A 15,007-nucleotide genomic window follows, 5' to 3' on the forward strand; every position below is an offset into this window, starting at 1 on the left:
TTTCCCCACAGTTTTGCCTCTCTCTTCCCTGTCAAATGAATATCACCACCATCCATCAATTGCCTAAGTCAAAAACTCGGAAGGTTTCACGAAAACCTCCCCCTCTTTCACCCTTAATAACAAAGACCTGCCAATTCTGTTTCCTAAGCATATTTTCTTAGTTTAGTCTTCCTTCCTCCTGCTCCTGTTTCCATCGCCTTTCATCATTTATCGCCTGGATTACTGCAGCCACCAACTAACTAGTCCTTCTGCCTTTAGCTTTCTCTCATCAATTCATCGCCTATGCTGCTGCCAGGATGATCCTCATAAAATGCAAATTAGATGATGTTACTCCTTTGTCTAAAATATTTCAATGGCTTTATGTAGTCTGTAAAATAACATTTAAATATCTTAGCATTTCATACCAGGTTACTTGTGGCCCAGCCCAAATCCACTTCTTGCTTTCTTTAATGTTAAATATTTTCAGTGTAACATTTAAATTACTCTGTTAGTGTTGAAGAAAAAAATAGTTATTTTTCAGGTTTATAATCTAAGGATTATCATATGCATCTTAATTTATCACAATCTACTTTAGATTAATACTAATTTAACTCTAGAAAAATATAGAATAAACTTTGCTTCAATATACCTCTGTTCCTTTCCTCTTCCTTTGTGCTATTATCGTCATACATATATTGCATCTATATATGCTATAAACCCAACAAGATAATGCTATAACTATTTATTTATACAGTCATTTGTCTTTTAAAGAAGGTAATAAATGAGAAAAAGATAACCATAGTCTTTTATATTAGCCCATATAATTGCCATCTCTGGTGTTCTTCATTTCTCCCTATAGGTAGAGGTGCTCCAAATTGAATGAGCCCCTTGCACTGTGGCAGCGGTATTGTTAGTACTCTTGGCCTGGCCTGCCTTGACGGAACATCTGTATTGACCAATCTGGGGCTGAAGGTTGTTCTTACCTGAAGTTCCGCTGTTTTTCAAACATGCTTTTCAGATTATTATGTACCTTAGATCTATTCTCAGTGCTAAAATGTTGTTTTGGTCAATTTTGTCCAGTTTCATGCTTGCATTTAGGGGAGATTATCCGCTGATCTTCTCAACTAGTTACGGTTGGAAGCCTTTGATGGTAGGGTTTGTGGGTAACAATAGGTCTACCAGGTCAGGCAGAATGAAGTAGCTCAAGAGATAAGTGGTAAAGGACTGAATCACAGAACAAGGTCAGAAATTATCCAGCTGGAGAAAGCAGTTAACTCACAGCCCATCCTGCCTAGTGGAGTTTCAAGAAGATGCCTAACATTTTTTGTCTGACATCTTAGCAAGGCTGCAGTGATAGCTGCTGTTCTCAGAGCTTTGTTATGCTGCCCAAGGACAAGAAGAAGAAGATGCTGGAAAGTTGGCCAAGAAAGACAAAGACTCAGGGGCCAAATCTGGGGGCAAGGCCAAAAAGAAGAAGTGGTTCAAAGGCAAAGTTCAGGATAAGCTTAAAAATCTAGTCTTGTTTGACAAAGCATCCTATGACAAACTCTGTAAGGAAGTTCCTAACCATAAGCTTATAACCCCAGCTGTTATCTCAGAGACAGAAGATCCAAGGTTCCTTGGCCATTGCAGCCCTTCAGAAGCCCCTTAATAAAGGACTTATTAAACTAATTTCAAAGCACAGGATTCAAGTAATTTACACCAGAAACACCAAGGATGGGGATCCTCCAGCTGCCAGTGAAGATGTGTGAATAACAGGTCCCATCGACCATACATTTTGAAAAATAAAACTTTATTAAATCAAGAAGAAGAAAGAGGAGGAGGAGGAGGAGGAGGAGGAAGAGGGAAAGAAGAAGAAGATCCCTAAGTCAGCTGAAGTCATGGTGTGAACCGGAACACAATTCACTGGAGCACTTTCTGGAATGAGAAGAACCAGAAATTACGTCGAGAGATGGCTGAGGGTGAGATACCCTATAGGTCCTTACATTTAAACCAAATGACTTCTCTTTCCTGCCTAAACAGTCTGATTTAACCAAAAGGAATTCAGAGATGAGGATGATGATCTTTGCAAAGATAAAGAGAACAGGAGGTAATGGGCTGGGGTTCATCTTAGAAAGCAGAGAATGACTTTCTCATAAGCAACAGTTGTGTCCCAAAAGCCTGAATTGAGAACAAATTTTGCATTTTGTATTTTAAAAGTCTATAACCTGGAGAAAGTAGGATGGTGGTTTCAGAGACTGGGGGAGGAGAATATGGGGAATTATTGTTTAATGGGTACAGAGTTTGTTTTGCAAGATATAACAGTTAGGGAGATTGGAGGGTGGTGATGATTGTACAACAATATAAATGTCCTCAATACCCCTGAAAAAAAGGTTAAGATGGTAAATTTTATGTTTTGCGTATTTTACCACAATAAAAATAATGAAACAAAAAAAAGCGTTGTATCTCAGAGCAGTGCTGGGCGCAGTGTGTGGTTTGTGGTATGTAAATTTATGTGACACGATGACTTGTGCATCACATTATGCCTGGTCATTTAAGACACAAATGCACACAGTGTCTTGCCAAGGGCGGAGGTTCCAGTGCTTACTGGGTAGTTTGTGAAATAGGTGAACTATTTTGAATTGGACTCATGCTCATAATGAGCTGAGTGGAAACAATCATACCTTAGTTCTTCACCTTAAGTCTGGGATGCACACCCACTCTTCTGAGGAAGTCCCAGAGTGTGGCTATGACAAATGTCCTTACAGGGGCAGAGCTGGTAACACAACTGCTTCCCTGGAGACCACAAGCCACCAGTGAGCACACCAGTGGAAAATAAATTATCTGTATCTTATTCCTTTCTATTTTTATCATAAAGATGTCACAGAGATTGGACTAAGGATTAAGTTTTAGAGAAATGGGATTAATAGTCATAATAACAGGCCAAAATAAAAGAATTGCTAAAAACATCAAAATGAAATGAGAACATTTCTTTTTATGCAAGATCTTTATAAAAGCTTATAATCTTGATCAAAGAAATTGTGTACAGACATACATATGATTTTAAAACTAATAAAAAATTATGGTGTATTTCCTAATTTTCAAATGTTGAGTATATATTACTTATTTAATAACAAATGTCTTTTTAAAATTAGCATTCTTTAAATCTCAAAATGTAATGTTGAGTGAAAGAAGCCAGACACATAAGAGAATACACACTGAATGATTCTATTTACATAAAATATAAAACTAGGCAAAACTATTCTACTGTGTTAGAAGTCAGGATAGTGGTTACCCTTTAGTTGGGGGGGAGGGGTGGTGAATGAGGATAGGGAGCACGAAAGGGACTTCTGGAAATACTGGTCATTTAATTCTTAATTTGTATTTATATTATATTTCAATAAAATATTTTTCAAGGTTTCATCCCTAGCATTTGAAGTTTAAATTACATTTAAAGTTTAGAGGAATTAGAAAGTAAAAGCTTATTAAATGTATAAAACCCCACATTTTGTGTTATCGTCATTTGCATAGAAAATAGACCATTTTAAATGTTAACAGAATTAAAGAGATGAGATACAGTATTATCCTGTATTTTTTTCTTAATTTTTGACCTGTGCCTATAGGCTCAAGTAGCCGTGACATTTCATAAGCGTTAACATAAAGCTAGTCAACTAAATAGAATTCTGTCTCTCTTATAAATTTATAATTTTTCCCAGGGTTACTTTCAATCAAGGAAAAATTCAACTCCCCAGTGATGTCAAAGACAGCATATTGCAGAGGTTAATTAACGAGTCACCCAGAGGAGATTGAACAGCCATTGTGCTGACACTTTCAAGAGCTAATCGGTTCTGATGATGTAATTTGCAGTAGTTAGCTGGATGGGTGACAGCTGCTGTGAGCCCTGATGATTAAAGAGGTGAGCACTTTGAAATAGAGACTTTTATAGAGCTAAGTGAATTCAACCTGGTCCTGCTGGTTACCTGGAAAGCTTGCTCATCTCTTCTCTACTTATACAGATTTCACCAGGCCTATCACAATCACAATTCTAAGCTTATATCCTCCACTCCAGTCAACATTGATGCCACCTTCCTTGAACTTCTGTAGAACTTACATCAGTATTACACACTTTAGCACTTATTACTTGACTGTTATCCCCCAACTTGACAATAGTTATTTACAGACATAATTTTTTCTGTATCTCCCACAGCATGGAACACAATGGTAGGGACAATAAAACAATAATTGGGGCAAAATGTTGATAATTGTCCAGGCAGGGGGATGGCTACATGTGGATTATTTTTCTACTTTTGTGTGCTTGAAAATTCTCTTGATAGCAGAATTGGAAGATTTAGCAAATAAAAATGCAGAATGTCCAATTAAATATGAATTTCAGATAAACAGTGAATAATTTCTTATTATTAATAACATTCTGTTTTATTATATTACTTATAATCTTCCATATTATTTAATAATACAATTTATAATAGTATTACTTATATATACTATTTTATCATAACAGATTGATATTATACTTTTATATTATTATTTTGTTATCCTGGGACATATTTATACTAAAAGTTATTATCTGAAATGCAAATTTAACTGGTTGTCTTGTATTTTATCTGGCAAGCTGACTAAGTTTCTAAGCTAGAAACTTAGAAATACAATTGGTGATTAATCAATGGGTTAAAAGAAAATGGACTGTAGAAATAGTGCAGTGTCTCTTAAAGTGTGATCTGGTGTCACTTGCATTGGAATCCCCCATGGAGCCTGTTAAAAAGGCAGCTAGCTCCCCGTGGTTCCCTACCCTCACCCTAGAGGTGCCAAATTAGTATTTTTGCTGGTGAGACTCTGCATTTACAATATGATCCCCAGATAATTCTGGTAGTATTGCTAGCTGACCTGATGTCTATGATGTTTCTATTATGATCTTTTATTTCCTTGTACTGGCCTTATTTGAGTAACTTACACTATTTTCATATCACAGACCTGACTTAAGAGATGTTGATATTCCTGTTTTATGACTCATCCACTAAGAGTGCAAGTCAAATATTGTCAGATATTCTAGTAGCTCTTGATGATTGCTACTCCTTGGATATTCATCTATTGATCTAGTATCTAAACTGCTGATGTATAGTCTATCAACATATATTCATTGTTATCAAGAAAATTATAGTTGACAAATTTGCGGATCCCTTTAGTATTTTAGGGCCAGGGCTCATAGGGCAACCAAACATTCTGGTTTGCTTGACTATCCTCATTTTAGCACTGATATTCCCATGTCCTGTGGTATCCGTCACTCCTGGTTGCCCCTGGTCATCCTATCTGTAGTAGGTGTCACAGTTTGCCACCCAGATCCCCATTTCAGGGCCAGTACTCATACTGTCGGCTCACAGTTGGGACCCTGCTCAGGGAACTGCCTCATTCAAAATTACATTTTGTCCCCAGGGGTGGTAACCTATTGATGTATCCCCGAATCTCAACTCAAGGCACCTCTGATAAGCCATTTCAGCTTTAGAACTCCTTGTATGGTCAGCTGAGGCCTCTATTACACCTACCCTACAATTCGACTTCTCCCTGTACTCAATCCTGCTTCCTTCATGCCCTCACAGGAGCAGCTCCTGAAAGCGCTCCCTAATATACCCATACAAGCAAATCTCAGAGTCTGAGAGCCCGGAGGAACCTACCCTCCAATAGTTGGTACAAGAGCAGCGTGGTCCTAGGAAGTAGATTATAAAATAAGACTTTGAAGCTAGGTCACCTGCTGGTGGTAAGAACCCCTCACTAGCGGTAGATGGAGTCCCTGATGAGTTAGCAGTGCAAATGTAAAACTTTCAGCAGTAGTGGATTGGGATGGGATGCCAGTGGAAGAGAATGAGCTGCAGGGTGCAGCATCCTGGGCATGGAGAGGTTCAAGGAAAGTAGTAATTTAAGAACAATGGAATAGGATGGCTGTTATTAGAGAGAGACAAGAGTGATTAATCACCAATTTAAGAGACAAGACCTCTTGAAGTTGAGGCCCAGAACTTAAATTATAAGGTAGCAGAGCTCCAGTGAAAACAGAATTATCAATCCCTAGCAAGTCAGCTATGTTAAAGTCAAAGCCTGAGTTGGGAAGGAATGAGATCTTGAGATATGGAATGAGGACATATGGGTCAATGTCCTTGTAAATCTCAACTCCCCAGATTTCCTCTGAATCCTCTGGGCTGCAGAAGAGGCCCACTCCCCAGGTTAAAAGTTAGCACTCCCCGCTTTTGAAGCTGATACAGCAATTTTTGCCCTGTAAGAAAACACTTCCTTCCCTCCAAAGATCTTAACCTACTCCACTTCACAACCCCTGCTCCCTAATTTAAACTAATAACTAGGGTTAATTCACAATATAAGTGATGGCCCTGCCAAGGGAGAAAAGAGACTGTGCCTTGAAGGAGCTGTATTGGCAGAAGCTGCAAGAGCATATATAGATCCTGAGTATAAATGGTCAAGTGGGGGGAGGGGTATAAAATTGGATATATAAGAATTCATTCCTAAGAGAGCATTCTCCCCTGCTATATGAATTCACCCTCAAGGTCCTCAGGAGATGGTGTGATCTCACTGCTAGGATGGCTCTTGGAAGCTTGGAGAAAATATCGCATCATGTTGATCTGCTCTATCAGTGATATCATATTAATCATACTAGGTGAGCAAAAATTGCCAGCACATGAAAGGCCTTGGTAAGGCATATGTGCTTCAGAGAATGGAAGTTAAACCCTATAAAGAGTCAGGGCTCTGCTCTATCGGTGAAATGTTTAGGGGTATAGAGGTTGGACTATACCGGGGTATTGCCTCTAAAATAAAGGTCAAATTGTTGTATTTCATGCTTTCCACTACTTAGAAGGAACCACAATGCCTGGTAAGCATTTAGCATTCTGCAAGCAGCGTTTTCCACACTCATGAATACTTCTTTGGTCCTTTTGCCAGTAACTGAGAAGATTTTTAGCTTTCCCTGGGACTTTGAAGCAAGTCCAGGATGCTGTGATACAAGTTCTGTCATGTAGGCCTTTCTAGTGAGCAGACCTGTGCATCTGAGGTTTTCTGCATTGTCATATAAACTTCCCTTCTTCGCTTCCCTAAAGTCTTCAGTGAAGAGGTACTTCCTATGGTGGGTGCGAGAGGCCGTGGAGTTTTACCTCCAGACTCCAGGGTTACAAAACAGACTCTAATACAGGAGTAAAATGCCACTGACAAGGAGAACCCAAGTACCCTGGAAATTTTCAGAAAACTATGGAAATTAGGCTAAAGATGGAATGAGCAGGGAGGCCCCAGCTGACAAGTGGGTGGCACATCTAATTTATCATTATACAAATTAGGAAGGTGAGGTGTTGTTAGAAATGAGCCTAATGAGTTACAAGAGGCAATAAAATATTGATGCTTCTCAAAGTTGCTCTAGAACAATTTGCATAGAAAATATGAAAGTGCTGCTGAAGTTTTAACCCATGTTTCCTGATTAGCCCAGCAAGGGGATAAAATTGGGATCTTGATATAAAATCATGTTTCTCTGGTTCTTTCTGCAGATACCAGGTGGCATCATCACCATTTCCCATATCTGGCTCTGTTCCAGCTCCCCAGGATTGTCTGTGACTGAGGCAGCCAGTGCCTGGGTCAAAAGTGCCCTATTTCTCCTACAGATGTCCTTGCTACCGCAAGGGCAGGGAAGCCACTGCTGAGGCTGCCAGACTCCATGCTGCCCTTGCAGCTGCTGTTCTTTGAGCTCCCAGAACCACAGCCGCCCTCATGGCCTTGACCTCCCTCCATCACAGACTTTCTCTAGGGCTGGAACTGGGCGGGGAGACAATGCAGGGAACTGGGCTGGGAGACATTGCAGGTGGCCCACACTCACTTGTACTTAGCGAGGCCATGTGTGGTGATTTGATACCTAGAGGAGATAATATTTAAACACTCTTCCATATGAGGAGATTATTTTCAGTAATCACGAAACAAAATGGAAAGTAATAATGGCCAGAAAAGAAATTCCACAGTGAAAACTTTTTTTAAAAAAAAACTTTATATGTGTAATCATGCTGGGATTACAGTACCAAAAAGGAAAAAAAAAATTAATATGATCACTTTTAATTACATGAATGTATTTTTCCCCAACATTTTATTATAAATTTTTTCAAATATAAAGTTGAAGAAATGTTAGTGAACACTTACATGCCCAGCACCTAGATTTTACTGGTAATATTTTGGTACATTTAGTTTATCACAGTTACCCATCTTTCCACTCCTCCATCAATCTTATTTTTTTGTTTTTAAATAAACTATTTTAAAAGTGTTAGATTTACAGAAAAGTTGCAAAAGTGCCACCAAGTGTTCCCACATACCCTGCACCTAGTTTCCCCTATTAATAGCATTGTGTGTGGTACATTTGTCACAACTAATGAAACTATATTGATACATTTTTATTAACTAAACTCTGTACTTTATTCAGATAGCCTTAGTTTTTCAGTAATATCCTTTTCCTCTTCCAGGATCCCATCCAGAATATTATGTTACATTTAGTTGTCTTGTCTTATTAGGCTCCTCTGAGCTGTAACAGTTTCTCAGATTTTCCTTGTTTTTGATGACCTTGACGGTTTTGAGTAGTGGTTAGATATTTTGTAGAATTTCTTTCAGTTTGGGTTCATTGATTTTTTTTTTTTTTATGGTATTCTGGTGTTACGGGTTTTTACAAAAAAGACCACGGAAATCAAGTGCCATTCTCAACTAGTTCTATTTCAGTAACGAGTAATAACATTTCAAGACTTTTTTGCAAATTGGCTAATGACTTCATGAAAACAGATCTTTGCTTCATCATAGTCAAAGGACATTTGACTCATAGTTAATCTAAGAACACTTTTTATTTATTTTAACTTTTAAAAATTTCATTTACATAAAGTAGCAGGTGTGCAAAGTTCACAGAAGTGGTAAAATCTTACGGCTGTTACATCAGTAGGGAAAGATGTTCAATCTTGTTCTAAGAGAAATGCAAATTAGAATTATGCAATAGTATTTATACTTCTCAGATTGTCAAAGATCAAAGAGTTTGATGACATAATATGTGGGTGAGAACGTGGGAAAATAGGAATGTCAGTATATTGCAGATAGAAGTATAAATTGGTGTATTCCTTTAAATTATGGCAATAGCTATCAAATTACAAAGGCACATGACTTTTGGTTCTGCATTCTATTTGTAGGAATTTTTTCTGCGAAGCTTACATATGTGTGAAATGGGGTTTGTAAAGATTGTTTACTACAGTATCATTTGTAATTCTACAATTAGAAACAACATAAATATCAATTAATAAAGAGCAGATTGAAAAAATTATATTATTTAAATTAAATCAATTTAAATTATATGTCATCAGTGAAAAGACTCTATGAAAAGATCTTTCAGATATATTAAGTGAAGAATGCAAGAACAGAGCTATAGTATCTGTGTCAGGCAGGGTTCTTCAGAGAAATGGAAACGAGAGATAAAAAATAGATAGATAGATAGATAGATAGATAGATAGATAGATAGACAGACAGACAGACAGACAGATAGATAGGCAGGTAAACAGATAGATTATAATAACTGGCTCGTGGGATTAAGGAGGCCAGGAAGTCTCGCAATCTGCTGTCTGCCATCTGGAGAACCAGGAAACACAGTGGTGTGATTCAGTATGAGTCTAAAGGCCTAAGAATCAGGGTTCTGGTGGTGTAAGTCCTAATATGAATCTGAACCAGGAACGCTATTGTCTGAGGGCAGGAGAAGGTGGATGTCCAGCTCAAGCAGAGGAAGTGAATTGACTTTTCTGCCTTTTTGTTCTATTGAGGTCCTCAGAAGATTGGATGATGTCTACCTGCATTGGTGAAGGTATGTCTTCTTAACCTAGTCTACCGATCCAAATGCTAATCTCTTACAGAAATATTCTCACCCAGAAATAAAGTTTACCAGCTCTCCAGGCTTCCTTTGTCCAGTCAAGTTGACACGAAAACTATCATAGTCTCCTTCTATTTATTTACAAAGTATTTGTTTGCATATGTAAGAATTATCTCTTGAAGGGTACTCAAGAAATTTATAATGATGGTTGACTTTGGGGATAGCACGTAAACATTTGGGTGCAAGGGTGAAATGAAATCTAATTTTCATTGTGCATCATTTTGTGTTTGTAAAATTTTGTATCATGTCAACGTAACTGTAAATGTAATGTAATAAACTAAATGTAAATTTTAAATTCTTAAAGGGTATTAAATAACTGCAGAGGGTAGTAGGGGAGTAAGGGCCTTGCAGCTCTGCATTTAGGATCATCCTGGCTACAGAAAAAAAAAAAAAAAAGCCAGCATCAAGTGAGCAGAGTTAAAGGTGGCTGATATTCCAATGATTCTCCTGTCAGGTAAGGAAATATCTGTGTCTAAGGCTCAAACATTTATGCAAGGAATGCAAAACATAGATAAACATGGGTGTTTTGTTAAACTACATGAAAGAAAGCATTCTAACAGTACAAAGGAAATATTTAAGTCGAGGACTGGGCCTTGAAGTCATCCTGGACCTCCATCTGCCTTCGTCCACATATCTATGAATCATCAAATCCTATCGATTTAGCCATCAAGAGATATCACAAGTGTCTCTACCACTTCCCTGGTCTAAGCCACCACCAGTCACATTCACAGATAGACATTTCTTAATCCCTCAATTCTAAGTTAAAATCTCCGGTGGCCTCTATTCTCTTTCAACATATGAGATATTTATGGGCATACTTGTTTGATTAATGTCTACTTCACCAACTGGAGTATAGGTTCCAGGAGGTGGGAGACAATATCTGTTTTGCTAATCACTATATCTCCAACTCAAAAATTTGTGCTGAATAAATGAATGAACTAAATTAGTAAACTCATTGGAGAAATATAACTATATATAATGTGAATATTTTTTAACTATGTTGAGGAGAATAAAAGGAGATAAATTATCAGAAGCAATTGTGTCCTTAGTTATGGAGGATGGTCTAGAAAATATGCTAGGTCTTTTTAATCTATTACCTCCACAAGTGTTCATTGAGAGTTGTCAGCTTAGATGTTCCAGTGAGGCATAAGATTTCAACGCTAGTAAACTGAATAATTTTCCTTTCTATCGGGAACCTATTCCTCTCTATCCTTCTTTTGTATAGAAGAGCAAAGAACTTTTTTGAAGACATGAGGTCAAACGAGACTTCGTATATTGGTTTAGCAGCACGTCCCTAGCAAGTTTGTACAGGCCGAGTATGAATTGGGTGGAGTTCGTGGCGAAGTTTTACTTCAGGAATTTCCTGAAATAACTCTCTACAAAAGTTGAGCTCTCATAATTGAGGATTACATTGACCTCATGCACTGCTCTTGCACATTTTAAAACTTTCTGGGAATCGAGACCATCATGAAGAAGTTCCCAGTTTTTATGTTACTAGGTTATAATGATCAGGAGCACTTCGAATGTATTTTTTCTTCATGTTCAGTTGTGATAATTGTAATATACTGTAATATATTATTTACATGTCTCTCTCTTCTACTTTTGGACTGTACCTTTCTCAAGGGCAGGAATGTAATAGAAACACAGTAAGTATTTCTTAAATGATTAACATGAAATCAGTCTTGGATTTGACTCTTGAAGAAAGTTTAGTAGAGAGAGAGATGATTTTAGTCCAATATACCACTTGTCAGCTCTGTCACACTGAACAGATGGCTTAATTTCTCTTCATTTCCTCACTTTTAAAACAATTATGACAAATTTAAACATACAGACGAATGTAGAGAATAATTAAAATTGATATGTATCTACCATCAAATTTAATAAAATTTTAATATTTTGTCGATTATGACAGGGAGAATGACATGTGTTCATCAAATCCTATTTCATTTTCCTTTTTCTGGGCACACAGGACTGCATCTCCCAGCTTCTTTTGCATTTAGATTAGTTTCATTGATTCTGCCAGGGGCTATAAGCAGATATGGTGTTATTTCCAGGGTCATCATAGAAGAATGAAATCTCTGTGTTTTTTTTCCTGCTACAGAAACTATGGAAGCCATGTTTTAAAATGGCGGTATCAGAAAACTCTGGAACCTCTATCTGCCTATATTCCTGAATGACTCAATGGGTCAGCATTTGAAATCTCCCTTGCTATACCTACATCTTCATTAACACTGAGTTTTGTCAACTTTTAAAACTTTTCTGCCAATTTGCGAAATCATTGTTTTAACTTGTATTTTGCTTATGATTGAAAGATGTTGAGCATCTTTTTAAATTCTTGTTTGTCATTTGGGTTCTTCTGTGAGTGCCTGCTCATATTTCATGATGGTGGTGGTAGGGTTCATTGTCCTAGTGTTTTGTAGGAATACTTTATATATTTTGGAAACTAATCTTTTATCAGTTACAGTCAGTGCAAATACTTTCTCCAAATCTGTAGCTTTTTAACTTTGTTTAAATATCTTTGATGTATAGAAGTTTAAATGTATCTTACTTTGTGTAAGAATTCTTTCCCATTTCAAGGTCAGAAAGATGTTTTCTGATATTTCCTTTCGAAAAATTTTGAAGACTCGCTTTTCATTTTTAAGTCTTTACCTGTAATTGTGTGTGTGTGTGTGTGTGTGTGTGTGTGTGTAATGTAAGAACATAATTTTTTTCCCATAGAAATAGCCAATTTTCTAAGACCATTTATTAACTAATCCATCTTTTTTTATTCTATTGATAGTAATACAACTTTGCCATATATCAATTTTCCATTTATATAGGTGTCTGTTTAATAGGCTCTATAATGTTTCATTGGTTTATTTGTCCTTGGGTCAAGGCCATACTGTCTTAGTTACCATAATTTTATAAGTCTTGCTATCTAGTTGTGTATGTTTCCATCTCGATCGTTATTATCTTATCTATTGTTGACACTTGTATTTCAATACGAACTTTAGGTCGATGTTGTCATAGCTCTACAAATAACTAAGCTGGAATTTTGGTTGAAATCGCATTTGCATTCTGTTGTTATTGTGATTGAGAATGAGAATTTTTTCTTTTGCTATTATATTTTCTGGGTAGTACTAGTGATGCATAAAAATGCTGTTAATTTTCATATGTTGATTTTGTACCCAGAAATCTTCTTGTGCCCTCATATTAATTGTGTCTGTAGAATCCTTAGGATTTATAGAAAATCTATACTCTGTAAATAATAACAGCTTTGGTTATTCCTTTTGAATTCTTAATTGCTCCTATATAGTATTGAATGAAAATGGTTAACCTTATCCTTGATTTTAATGAAAATTTCTTTAAAGATTTCCTATTATGTATCTTGTTTGCTCCATTTTAATCTGTGTGTGTGTGTGTGTGTGTTTGTGTGTGTGTGTGTGTTTATGGATAAGCTAACGAATTTAAGCTAAGGTAGTATATTTAACCTTTTTGTGCCCATTTTCTTCATTTATTTTATTATGATTTTGTTATGTGGTGATTTGTAGATACACCACCTGTTTTACCTGGCTTGCTAGGCCATTGGAAGAGTAAATGAGACATCTTTTAGAAAAGGTCTTTGAAAATAGTACTATATTTAAATGTCAGTTGGTGTGTGTGTGTGTGTGTGTGTGTGTGTGTGTATTTGTTCATTCACTGCTGTGTCTTCAGCATTTTCTGGAAGAAAAATGGTAATCAATAAATATGTGTTGAATTATTGTAAAGAAAGAATATTAATAATAAACAGATGTTTCATGCAAAATGATATTTCTTTACACCTTAGGTAACAACAAGAGGCACATGCACTGCCATTCCCTCTATCACCTACCAGTGACAGAAGTCATTAAATTATCTCAGAACTCCTGAGCTTGAACATTCAATCTCAGAATCCATTTCAACTCAGTGTTCTAAGCAGCCATTTCCAATTTATTGTAGGCATATGAGAAAGAACTTATTTACCAATAGTGCCTTAAAATATAACCAGACCAATAAGATTTGATCTCTACTCACTTGAGCATATGGTACTGTTATGAAAGAGAAATTTAGGAATTGAGGGTTTCTTATTTCCAAAGATAAATATCCACAGAGGGCTCCATAATAACCACCAGCACACAGTAAGCCAATTCTGTTTAATTGGTTTATTCTTCTTACATATTTCTTCAAAAGTTGAAAACACAATGTACCTCTTAAGTAAAAAGCAACATCAGACCTATACAATTTTGCCCTCTTTATTAGTAAAATGCTTTCTTCATAAATTTATCTTTACTATTTCATTGCTAGCTGGAAATGAGAATTGTGAGCACAATTTTTAATAATTAGATTAAAGGGCTTCCTGTGAAGCTTGCTGAATCTTCTATTTCTGATAGAAAGAAATTGAGGTGAATCATAATAAGACATCCTCTCGCAAATGAGAATAAATAAGCACTAAATTTACAGAATGATTGTAAAGCACAAAATTTTATTTTGTACATTTATATTGCTTCTCCTGTTACATTTGCTATTTTCACATCTCATGTTATTAAGCTACGATTTTAAGTTAAAAGGGACCTTGTTAAGTTTCTCTTCCCAGACATTTACACCTGCCACTCCCCTCTCACCACAAACCCATGCCAATTTCTTCCCTAGAATGTACAAAATTTAGGGATTAGAGATAGAAATGTAAGGTACATGTCACTGGAAAGCTATGTTCACTTACTGAGAACTAGGTGATCAATGAAAGTTATTATCTTGTATCAAACTACAAACACCCTACACTTGAAAAGCTTTGGGTTTCACTGTGGTCCTTGATGATAAGTGTCATGTCACACTCTTTGACTCCTTAGAGGAATGGATGTACTCCAACTTTGCACTCATGCTGCTGGGCTTTTAGAAAATGTGTTATAACATTAAAAAAATTCAGATGTTATTTTCTCCACCAACCAACTTTGCCAAAATCAAGCCTTGAAGCTCTTATAAAAGATTAAAATTTCAAAGCTTCTATTTTGCAATGAAGGGCATACATCATGATTTTGTTCTAATCTGCAACCGCCTGACAGGCTTAAGAAGCAATCATGGCCAGGAACCAGAATCTCACACATTTTAAGGTCA

This window comes from Rousettus aegyptiacus, unplaced genomic scaffold, assembly GCF_014176215.1.
Source record: "Rousettus aegyptiacus isolate mRouAeg1 unplaced genomic scaffold, mRouAeg1.p scaffold_m13_p_6, whole genome shotgun sequence".
In the NCBI taxonomy this organism is placed as follows: domain Eukaryota; kingdom Metazoa; phylum Chordata; class Mammalia; order Chiroptera; family Pteropodidae; genus Rousettus; species Rousettus aegyptiacus.